At 40.8% G+C, this 11,931-nt stretch overlaps 1 pseudogene; it reads right to left on the reverse strand.

The window, feature by feature from the left end:
• Positions 1–3,179: 3,179 nt before the first annotated feature.
• Positions 3,180–5,032, reverse strand: LOC127210113 (electrogenic aspartate/glutamate antiporter SLC25A13, mitochondrial-like; annotated as a pseudogene).
• Between the last annotated feature and the right edge of the window lie 6,899 nt (positions 5,033–11,931).

Below are 11,931 nucleotides of genomic sequence, written 5' to 3' on the forward strand. Positions count from 1 at the left end.
AAGCTATACAACAAGCCCACAGGCAAAATTGTGCTAAATGGAGAAAAACTCAAAGCATTTCAACTAAAATCATAAACAAGACAAAGATGTGCACTCACTCTCTCTGTGTCTGTTCAATATAGTACTTGAAATCTTCACTAGAGCAATAATAGCTGACAGAGATCAGGGAAATACATATATGGAAGGAAGAACTCAAAGTATACTTGTTTGCAGATACTATGTTTCTATGCATAAAAGGCCCTACAGACTCCACTGGAGAAGCCCCTACAGCTGATAAGCACTTTCAGCAGAATAGCAGGAGACAAAACCAGCACACAGAAATCTGTAGCTTTCCTATATGCCAATGACAAACATACTGAGAAAGAATTTGGAGACACACTCTCTTTCACAACAGACACATAAATATCTTAGAATAAATATCACTAAAGACTTGTATAATAAATCCTTTAAGATATTGAAGAAGTAAGTTGAAAATGGTGCCAGAAGACAGAAAGAATTCCCATGCTTAGGAGTTGGTAGAATAAATATCCTGAAACTCCCATCCTGCCAAAAGTAATTGACAAATTCAACACAATCCCCATCAAAACTCCAAAGAATTTCTTAAAAGATATTGAAAAAATAGTCCCAAACTTCATACACAAACATAAAGAAATAAGGATCACTAAAACAATGATGAAAATGAAAGAACTGTTGGAAGTAACATCATCTTTGATTTTAAGTTATGCTGCAAACCTATAGCAATTAAAAGAAAAAAATCTTGGTGCTGCTATAAAAACAGACACTTTGATCACACTGTCTACAGAGCTAAAGGTGTGGACATAAGTTCAGAAACCTATCAACACCTGATTTCTGACCAAAAATAAATAAATACATAAAATAGAATAAGCCAAAACTATATACCGGAGGAAAAAAAACAACATATTCAATGAATGGCGCAAGTCAAAATGGATAGCAGTGTATAGAAGAATAAAAATGGATTCATATCTATCACCCTGCACAATAAATCTGGGGAAGTATGGATGTGGAAGGAGTTGGGGGTAAATGTGGTCAAACTACATTGTATGACGTTATCAAATTATCAAAGAATTAATAAAATAGCTTAAAAACAAAGTATCTTGATTTTGTGTGGAAACCATAGTGGCTATATACACATGTCCACATAGTATAATACATGTGAGTCAATTCTACCACAGTAGCACTGGAGCCCCGCTGTGCTACGGTACTGGGGTATGAGGCACTGCCCACACCTCTGTGATTGTGCCTGGACTGACCAGACAGGGTGCCCAGAAAATCAGAGACTGAGAGAATGAACATCATGAGTCAGGTGAGGTAAAGACATGAAGACATATTTCACTTTGCAGAAAATGGATAATGTCTCTGTGGACACACTAAGTAATATGGTGGGTGGACAGAGAAAAGCATGGCTACAGAAAAAGAAAACAAGGGACTAAAGAAACAAGGGCTAAGTGAAGACTTTCATGGGTAGTAAACTTCGAACCCCTACTCAGATCTAGCCAATGGACAGGACATTCTCCACAGTTGAGTGGAGAGTGGGGACTGACTTTCACACATACTCTGGTGCCCCAAATTTGACCACGTCCCCTGGATGTGGAGACCAGGTGGCACTCAGAGGAAGGATAGCAGGCTACCAAGAAGAGATTTGATACCCTACGAGCATATACAGGGGGAAGAGGTCCTCCTCAGTCACAGTCATAGGGGAGGGGAGTAAGGGGAATGCAGGAGGAAGGGAGGAATGGGAGGATACAAGGGATGGGATAACAATGGAGATGTAAAAGAATAAATTAAATATATATTTAATATATATAAAGAAACAAGGGTAGAAACAGCAGATTTCAGGCCTGAGTGATGAGATGGAAGTGTACTTTGTTTTGGGAATGGGAGTTTTCTAGGCAAATCTGATTTTGAAGTGAGTTTTTTTTTTTTCAGGGGGAGGGTGGTTAACTTTCAAAGTAGTTTATTTCCCCCTTCACAAAACACACAAACCTCTGACCATGATACAAGGCACTCAAAACTAAATTAAAACATAGACTGTGTTTGTCTGACATGATTCAAGAGAAAGTGGATTTTAGAGGAAAATCGATGTCAGCTGTGGGGATGGGAGCTGGTGGGTACCAGCGAGAAGGGAGTGTACATTATATTCACAATGTTTATTAAAATTGGCGATAATCGGCACGTGTTCATCTTAAAGGATTTATCCCAAACTAGCATGCTCAGCAGTAGGAGTGTGTGTCAGTTCCTTTTGTCTCTATAATAAAAATGCCAAAAGCATTTCCTTAACACTCGAAACTTTTCTCTAGTAGACTTAGTACAAGCAAGATAGCACGATTGCTAAATATCCTCAATATGGTTTTCATTATGAAAATAAACATGTTCACATATAATCTTCATAATGGGGCCAAGTTTGTGCATGTTTAAATTCAAGCTGACCGTTAGCACATAAGCAGCTCCACAAGCCTGTCTCCAGGCTGCCTAGCAACCTATGATGTCATCACAGGTCACCCACCACCAGGTGTGTTCCCCTGCCCAGGATATAAAAGAAAAATCCACCTTGTGTCTCTCACTTGTTCTCTTGATCTCTCTTGCTCTGTCTGTCTGTCTGTCTGCCTGTCTGTCTGTCTGTCTCTGCCCCCCTCAGGTGCCTCTTTCCCATTTCCTCCTCTCCCACGCTTCTACAATAAACCTCTTCATATCTTATCAGTTAATTGCCATTTCATTTTAAAATCATCATCGTCGTCATCATCATCATCATCATCATCATCATCATAACATTATTATCTCCATCAATTCTTGTCATGTTTTTCCTTTTTATAAATATATACCCAGCTTTCTACTACTATAAATATCCTCAGAACTCACAGTTTGCTTTAAGAGTCATGGCTGACTGTCAGTGGCCTCAATGGGACATCATCCTAGTCCAGGTAGGAGACCTCCTTCAGTTTCCTTCAGATTTACTCCAGATCATGTTAGCATTGACCAAATTCCAGTAGATAAACCATGCAAACATAGGTGCCAAAAATAAATTAGGAATAATTCCACATGATCTTCAAACAAAAACAAATGATGGCATTTTATAAAACAAAAACAAACAAAAAAAAGAACAAAAACAAAAACAAGCAAAAAAAAAAAACAAAAAACAACAACAACAAAAAAACTTGCCTTCAATTTAAATGAGACAAATGCAAAAGGGCTTGAAAGGAGCTAGAGTAAACTTCAAATTTATTTTCAATCCCTGCAAATGTTGCAACTGGCAGTTTGTAGCTCCAAACATGGTCAGGACTGGGAGCAGAGTACTTCAGGATGTAGGAACCGGCTCAGATCCCACCAGCTTTACTCCTATTCAAGATCAACACAAAATCATCACTGCAGCAGTTCATAAATCAGCAAGATGACACCAAACTCGAGTAAGAATTAGAAGACAAGAGCACTAGCCCCTTTCCACAAAGTTTTTGGGCCTGCTTCCAGTAGTATCTTTCTGAAGTAATCCAACACAGCACTGTCAATGGTTTGGCCAGCCTGGGCAGTCATCTATGATGTAGTCTCCATAACGTCAGCAAGGGTCACTGAAGATTCTGTAGTAGTGGCTGATACAGGACCAGCTGAGATCAGGCTTTCCGGGCTGACCTACCCATCTTCATCTCCAAAGGAAGCCTTCACATGGACATAGCATGGGAAGTAGATGGCTGAGAAAGAAATGTCCCACAGAAAGCATGCTTGGACATCCTTATAGATGCCAAGGAACTCCAGATCTTGCACCACAGACAGCAGTGACTCTGCTACCTTTAGTAATCTCCCCAGACCCTTGCAAGCAGATGTTGAATTTTTGAAAACCACCTGCACAGCCTCTTGCGAAAATCTCTGCCACAAGTGGGGCCGAGACATCTTTGACATAAATTTATCCCTCATGAAATGATTCGCTGTCAGCTTTACGGCCTTCTTCAGGGCGACTCCCAGTAACTGTGGTAGCATACTTCTGTAGAGTACAAAGAAGCCTCCACAATGGAGTCTGTTCTGAAAACAGTCAAAGCTCTTTTTACACAAGTGCTCCTCTGCCAAAGAGTCAGGTGACCATTGATTCTACATTCCAGTCTTTCCAAGATCAATAGGATACAGAGTAGTGGCTCCAAAGTCTCCTGCAGTAGAACCCAGACCAAATCTGTGGGCCGACTCTGCAAACCCTCTAAAGCTATTTGCCTTCTTGGCTCACATAAATCCAAATTACAGGATGTCAACTTCTGTGGGTACATATAACCTGACCAAAGTTATGGACTGCCAGAGCAGACTCCTCCTTAGTCACCCTCACAACATCTTTCCTGCCACTGTCCCAAGTGCTGTAGATCTTTCTAATGAGTTCCACATTGTTCAGGAGTAAGTTAAATCCATTATAATAAGAGGAACTAATGTGATGGGATGAAGTGCCACCAGACATTCTTCTACAAAAGGAGTCGGGGCATGGGGGCAGATGGTGACCATGATGTCTTAGAAGTCAGTGGCTGTGCCTCTTTCCAGTATTGGCATTGCCTCATTGGACAAAGACTGATTCTCATGCCCTAACTGTATTTCTAGCAAAACTGAGTGGACTCCAAATGTATAAAGTGCCCCTTTCTTTCTTTTCCAAAATGTAGTTAAATAAATTATGAATCTCAGGGAAAAGGAATATGTTGATGAATTGTAGTCTATGCAAAAACTTGCTTATCATCCTCAAAAGTAAGCTTTCATATACCAGCTTTGTCAAACAGTTAGAAGGACACCATAAACAAGGCATCCAGGGAACACAGGACAGATTCATGAAAGGATATTAACCCATTTTTGGTCTGATCCTCCACAGAGTTTAAAAGCTTCACAGTCTGGGTTGGGCTGCCTTTCTCCAAAATATTCAGACACCAGTGACAAAGTCATCAGGAGACAGAAAAAAAAATTCACATTTTTTTTCAATGCGTGCATACTTCAAAAATATTGTTCTAAGCTCAGCTGGACCTGATCACTTGCTTAAAGCCACCTTGGGGGCCGCCATGCTTCTGTCTGAGTGTGGGCAGAGAAGGAACTTGCTCACAGGTTGGCTTAAACTGGGGACTCTTGTGGCACACTTTCCATGCCAACATCGGTGCGGGCAGTGATTCATCCTGGCCCTGGCCTTTGAGATGTATTTTATGTGTATGACTAAGCATAAATGGCTTGAAAATGAAAGGTGCCAAGCTGTTCTGTTGTGTTCTGGCAGGCAACGTTCTATGGATGAAACCCAAATTTTGGAGGTGTGAACTAATCTAACCTTTCACTACAGTTTGTATTGTTACTTTCCTTGTTGCTGAAACAAAATAACCAACAGGAAACACCTTAAAGAAGACTCCTTCATTCTGGTTTAAATTTTAAAGGGATACATAAAGTCTATCACTGAGGAAAATACAAAGTAGAAGGAAAGTAAGGCAATTAGTGTTCATCTACACTAAGGGCCAGGAAACAGAAAGTGAACAGGAAATGTGGTGAGACTGTAAGCCTCAAGGCCCTCCTCCAATGACTCACTTCCTCCAACTGATTTCCTCTTAAAGGTCCCATGACCTGGCAAGACAGTGCTAGCAATAGCTGGGGTCCAAATGCACCATAGCTCAAGTCTTGATTCCATCTCACATTCAAATCCCAACAGCCATTTAGGAATATAGTAACAAATCATTCCTCTAACTCCTCATAGGTTTTTATGAGCTATCAGGTCAAGGGTCCTCTAGTTTGTCAACTATGGGCATAAAAAAAACTATCTCCATCCCTTTCTGGACCCAGATTTCTCCATTTCCATTACTTTCTCCACTCTCACAATGACAATATAGCAAAATATCAACTATGTTCTAGTACTCCTTGGCTAGCTCAGGCATATATGGAGAACTTGAGATTGTCTTTACACTTGTGATGTCTAATATTGATTGTGGACTTGATAGACTCTCCTTGGAGACACACCTCTGGATGTGTCTAAAAGGGATATCCTAGGAAGATTCAGCGAGGTGAGCACTCCCATCTTGGATAAAGGCTGCATCATAGTCCCAGACTGCCTGAAGAGGAGAAAGCTAGCTGAGCAAGACCCTTCCTGACTCACTGCCTCCAGATAGCATGCACAGTGTGAACAGCTGCCTCTGGCTCCAGTATCCTCAAACTGTGAAGCAAAACTAAAATTTCCTTTCTTTAAGTTGCTCTGGTAAGGAATTCTGTCACAGTGGCAAAAGAAGGCGCTAAGGCAATACTCAGCCATGTTACCATCTCATTTCAATTCAAGCCCAGACCCTGAGAGTGCCTTTTTCTTCTTGACCCAGTTTGTTCCATCTTCAGCTGAGCTATTACATTATCGTCTATTCTGGACCACAGATAATCCTCTGATTTCTGAAAACATTTGTCTCTAGGGTAAACACACATTCATAAACACACACATACACAAGCACACATGCGCACACACACAGAGACACACACAGACCCAAACACACAGAGACACACACATACATACACAGACACACATACATATGCATAACACACACACACACACACACACACACACACACACACACACACGCACACACATGGATATAGATACAAATGCTTCTCTTTTCTGGCCATGTTCCTTCTTCCACTCTTTCACCTTCATCCAGGTTCTGTCAAGAGCTGTCAGACTTGCTCCCTGATGACCGGCCTATAAAACTGCGCTTCCCCTCACTTACCTTTGCTTGCTTTTGGTCATAGGGCCTCATGGAAACTATGCTCCTAACATCAATATTTTCAGTCAAAATAGCAGGATTCCCTTTTAATCTAAAATAACACATCAGAGGCCTGAGGCTCAGTTGGTACAATACTTGCTGGCAAGCATGAGGACCCGAGTTCAGGACCTTAACACCCATTTTTAAAAGCCAAGCATAGTTGTGCATGTGTATAACCCTAATGCAGAGTGTTTGAGGACAAAGCATTAGAGACAGACAGATTCCCAGGGCTCACTAGCCAGCCTGTGTAGTCAATCAGTGACCCTTAGGTTCAGTGAGATTCCTTGCCTCAAAAGATAAAGTGGAGTGTGAGCCAAAATAGGCAACGAACATAAAGCCACACCCTCTCCATTACTGCACTTCCTCTACACAAAAAAAATTGCATAGATTGGATTAGAAAGGAAATGGCTCCAGTAAGAGAATTGAGGCCTAAAGAAATTGAGAAGACGTAGGCTTACTCTTTCCTGAGTATCTTTGGCCCTTGTTTTGTATCATGTGAGCAAATAAACATAAAACTACTGAAACTGAAGAATGTATGCAGAATCATCACAGCTGGCTCCGCCCCCATCTAATTTTCTTCAGAGACTAAGAAATTTCTTATTTGAAAATGTCTCATAACTTCCGGCCATAACTGGTGTGATAAATAATCAAATCTGCCTCTTGGTGGAAACAGAGCCTTGTCTCCTCCCTTAAGAATTTATCCATCTGGGGCAGGTCAAGGACACAGCTACAAGATCCCCAAGCTACAGGACTATCCCAGCTGTATGGCCATCCCTGCTCCAGTACCACCTCAGCCGTAGGACCATCCCAGCTTCAGGACCATGCTAGGTTCCGGATCACCCCAGTTGTAGGATCATCCCAGCTTCAGGACCATTTCAGCTTCAGGACCACCCTAGGTTCAGCATCACCCCAGCTGTAGGACCATCCCAGCTTCAGAACCACCCCCGTTGTAGTTCCTTCCCATCTTCAGGGCCACCCCAGCTATAGGAGCACCCCTATAAAACATACTTGGCTTTGAGGCAGTGTGTTTTTCCTCTCCAGGACCCCTCATACAGTTCCCTAGGAACCACCATGAGATTATTCTGAGTTCTACTCTTATCCCTTTCTCAGTCTTTGTTTTTTATTGTTGTTGCTTTTGTTTTGTCGTTGTTGCTATTGTTTGCCAGTGCCTGGGTTCTTTTAAATTTCCCAGAACTTTGGGTTTCTTAGTCTCTTTGCAAAGTTCTTCCTCTCCACCATGTGGCTAACCTTTATACCTGTTTGTCTAAATTACAGAGGTTTGTGCCCCCCCCCTCCAGTTTTTCCTCTATCCTCTTCCTCAGGTTTTGGCATCTGTGAGACATAGAGCTTGTCTGTTCTGAGGTTTTTCTGTTAAATTCAGCTCGAGCTTCCATTTGAGTCCATTCTGAATCTATTTTTTATTAATGAGACTAAATACTCCAAGAAGGATCCTGAGTCCCCCAGTATCAGAGGCTGGTTACACCAGGATTCCCCACAGTTTCCAACAACATATGTTTCCTACTTTCTACTTCTTTAATAGACAGAGCACTCCTGGGTAGCATCCTAACTCTCAGACTTCATCATAGAAAAAGGAAAAGATGATAACAGTTGATGCTATGTGATGTTTCATTTTTCCACTTTATTAATCCTAACAGAAAACTCAAGTGATCTTTAAAGTTGGCTGGTATTCCCCTACCACCCCCCATACTGAAGGGATGAAAGCTCAGAGAGAATCAGTCACCTTCCTCAAGCCATGTGGACCAAAAGTATTGGAGATGAGAGCAGAACTAAGACACAAATGAAATGGCTCGAAGAGTCTTCATGATTTGTTTAGTTTCACTTTGTTTTGTTTTTCCCAGCCTATAGCACCAGCAACAGATTGCTTTCAAAGTAGAAAAATACATTTTGAGAGCTCAACTGTTGTAGAAGTTTTGTTTCCTTACATGGTAAGAGATTCTCGTGTTCTTAAGGAAATAGTAGGACCCACAGGGTCCTGAAAACCTACAAGAAGAACTTTATGACAGGCAGATCTGGGTCCTGAGGTCCTCCTCAAACTAAGGCACCAGCCAAGGAGAATAGAGGCATTAAACTTCGAACCCCTACCAAGACCTAGCCGATGAACATGATATTCTCCACCGTTGAGTGGAGAGTGAGATCTGACTCTCATACAAACTCTGGTGCCCCTTTTCTGACCACGTCCCCTGGATGGGGAGGCCTGGTGGCACTCAGAGGAAGGCTAGCAAGTTACCAAGAAGAGACTCGATATTCTAAGAGCATATATAGGGGGAGGAGGTCTCCCTCAATCACAGACATAGGGGAGGGGAGAAAGGGGGAAGTGGGAGGGAGGGAAGAATGGGAGGAAACAGGGGAAGGGCTAACAATCGAGAGGTAATATGAATAAAATAATAAAATGGAAAAAAAAAGAGCACATAAGCATGCGTATACTAACTTTAGACAACCATAACTTTCTCTATGATAGCCTTGAGGGGGAACAGTATCCATGCATATTTTCTAAATAAATTATTAAAACTGTTTGATTTTTATATACAAATTAAGTTATTAAATAATTAAATTCAAATATTACTTTGGAAATTATGAGAAATGGGTAGCAACGTTTTCTGTGAAGTGACTTGCTTAAATGGCACAGGCTGGACAATATCGTCAAGAAACTAGGTGCTCTCTAAATTGTTACTTAAAAGTCTCATCCCAAGAGAAGACGCCAAAGGCAATGGCTTTGCAGACTGTTCTCGGAGAAAGCTCTCCCTAGACACTGGCTGTTCTCATCAGTGGCTCCTGGTGTCAGCAGTAGCCCCCAGGTGGCTCTTACAAGCTGTCTAAGACAGCTGGCCCTGGGTCTCTGGAGCCTCATGTTGTTCAGAGAACTGCTCCTCCATGACTGAAAAGTTGGACGTCTCTCATGCCTTCATTAACAGTCAGTACCTAAAGCCCTCTGTAGGGAGCCACAGGGACCACGACAGTGGCATACCCAGAATAAGTATTTCCTGTGTCTCAAAGTTCTTTAGATTGTATAAAGCCACTATTCTCTGTAATACCCCAGAGTGTGTGTAGCATAGATCACTGTCTCTGTTAGCTTCCTTCATCACTACAGATGTTACTCAGGCCGGAAAAAGCTTTTCTGCATGTTACCCTAGCTTTGGCTTTAACTGGATAAGTATTTTACACACTTACCAAGAATCCTCAAACTTTATTTTTATCTCCTAATAAGGCACAATAGCATATAGACAAATAACATACCTAAAAATATCCCTGGATAACATCTCCAAATGTTGGAACATGAACAATCAAGAACTCTTTGCAGCCTAAAGTCCTGGCTGAGACAAAATTAAGCTTCACCACCTGCGGGTAGTTGAGCACATAGAGTAATAAGATCTAACAAGCTTCCAATACTTATAGTATCGCCTTTCATTAAAAGCCATATAATAAGGCAGACGTCCAGAGAGATGGATCAGTGGGTAAAATCACGTGCTGTGCAAGAATCAAGGTCTGAGTTCAAATCCCCAACATCCATGTAAAAAGTCAGGCATGGTTGACCATGAACATCACCACAATATTGAAGGAAGGAGACAGGTAGATTCCCCAACCTGACTAGCTTAGCATCCACAGTGTGCATCTGGTTAAATGAGAGACTCAGACCAGGCAATAAGACAGATAGCAATAGAGGAAAATATCTGATGTTATACTCTGATGTCGGCATAATGTGCACACTCATGTGCTTTTACAATATACCATACAGCTCGTGCGTGGGCACACACACACACACACACACACACACACACACACACACATGCATGCATGCACTACTAATTGTATTGTAACTCTAAGATAAGAAAAACTTCTCAGTTATTGTAACTGTTTGCACACAAAAGGGATCCAAAGTAATGTGGGCATCTTAAAGACACAGAGGTAGCACAAAGCCCACTCCGGCACTCAGATGAAATTGATCCAAATCCCATTTGAAAGTAGGGGTACAATAAAATTTGAAACAAGCTAAATCTACCCACTTTAGAAAATAGTTTAGCAACCCCTCCAGAATATGAAGCAGGGTGTTATAATCTGAACTGCATTCTTAAGCATATATTCAAGAGAAATGAAAATTACCCAGTCAAAAACTGGCAATTTTCATAACAGCATAACCCATAATAGCAGAGGGTGGAAACAGCCAAATCCCTACCAATCAGGAAGTAAACAAAAAAGTGAATATTACTTATAGAAGGTTATTAGACTGCCACACATGAAGAAAATTCTCCATTCTATACATTCTACAGTGTAGATGAGCCTTGTATATATATTATAATAATATACATTATATATACAATAATATATAGTATATACACAATATTGTGTATGTATATTTGTATACATACAATAATATACAGTATTTTATGTATTATAAATATATTGTACAAATGGTTGCATTTATACAGAATGTACAGAATTGAGTCTACAGAAACAGAAAATTGGTTAGTGATTGCCAAAATCTTATGAATAAGTAAGCGAGAAATGACTGCTAATTGGTTGGAGATTGCTTTGCAGAATTGTGAAAATATTCTAAATTATATTCTGATGATGGTTGCAACACTCCACAGATATATTTAAAACATCAAATTGTACCACAAAAACAAACTTCAAAATGTCTTCAAATGCATCAAGATTATAGTGACAAATTTCAGGGGCCCATTGGCAGCCAAGAAAGAACATGTCTTGGGAACTTCAAAATACATTAAAATCTGTACTGTGGATTCCAGGTATTAACTTAATTATCGTCAAACTTCAGTGAACTGTCTTCAAAGTGGCATTCAAGTGTATACGCTTATCAGATGTTACTGAGACTAGTCTGCAGTCTAATGTCATCTAGTTCTCTTTTTAAACAAGTCTGAGCCTCACTTAAGATGATTTTATAGACAGCTGTCACATGGGTCCAGATGAGCAGGTTCACAATTTGTCATTAAAAGAATATTGTGTTAAATGAGTCCAAATTAATCATTTCTATAAAAATAATTCACTTCAAACCACCAAGTATAGATTAAAAAAAAATAAAAAACAGAGCCTCAAACTCACCTTCTGCTCCTCTGACTCCCACCTCTGGAGAGCTGGGATGACTGTGTGCACACCACGCCATTTTCTTCACTATGGAGATCAGCCCTCTGCCAGCTGATCTCAA

The sequence above is a fragment of the Acomys russatus genome, chromosome 27 (genome assembly GCF_903995435.1).
Source record: "Acomys russatus chromosome 27, mAcoRus1.1, whole genome shotgun sequence".
NCBI lineage: Eukaryota > Metazoa > Chordata > Mammalia > Rodentia > Muridae > Acomys > Acomys russatus.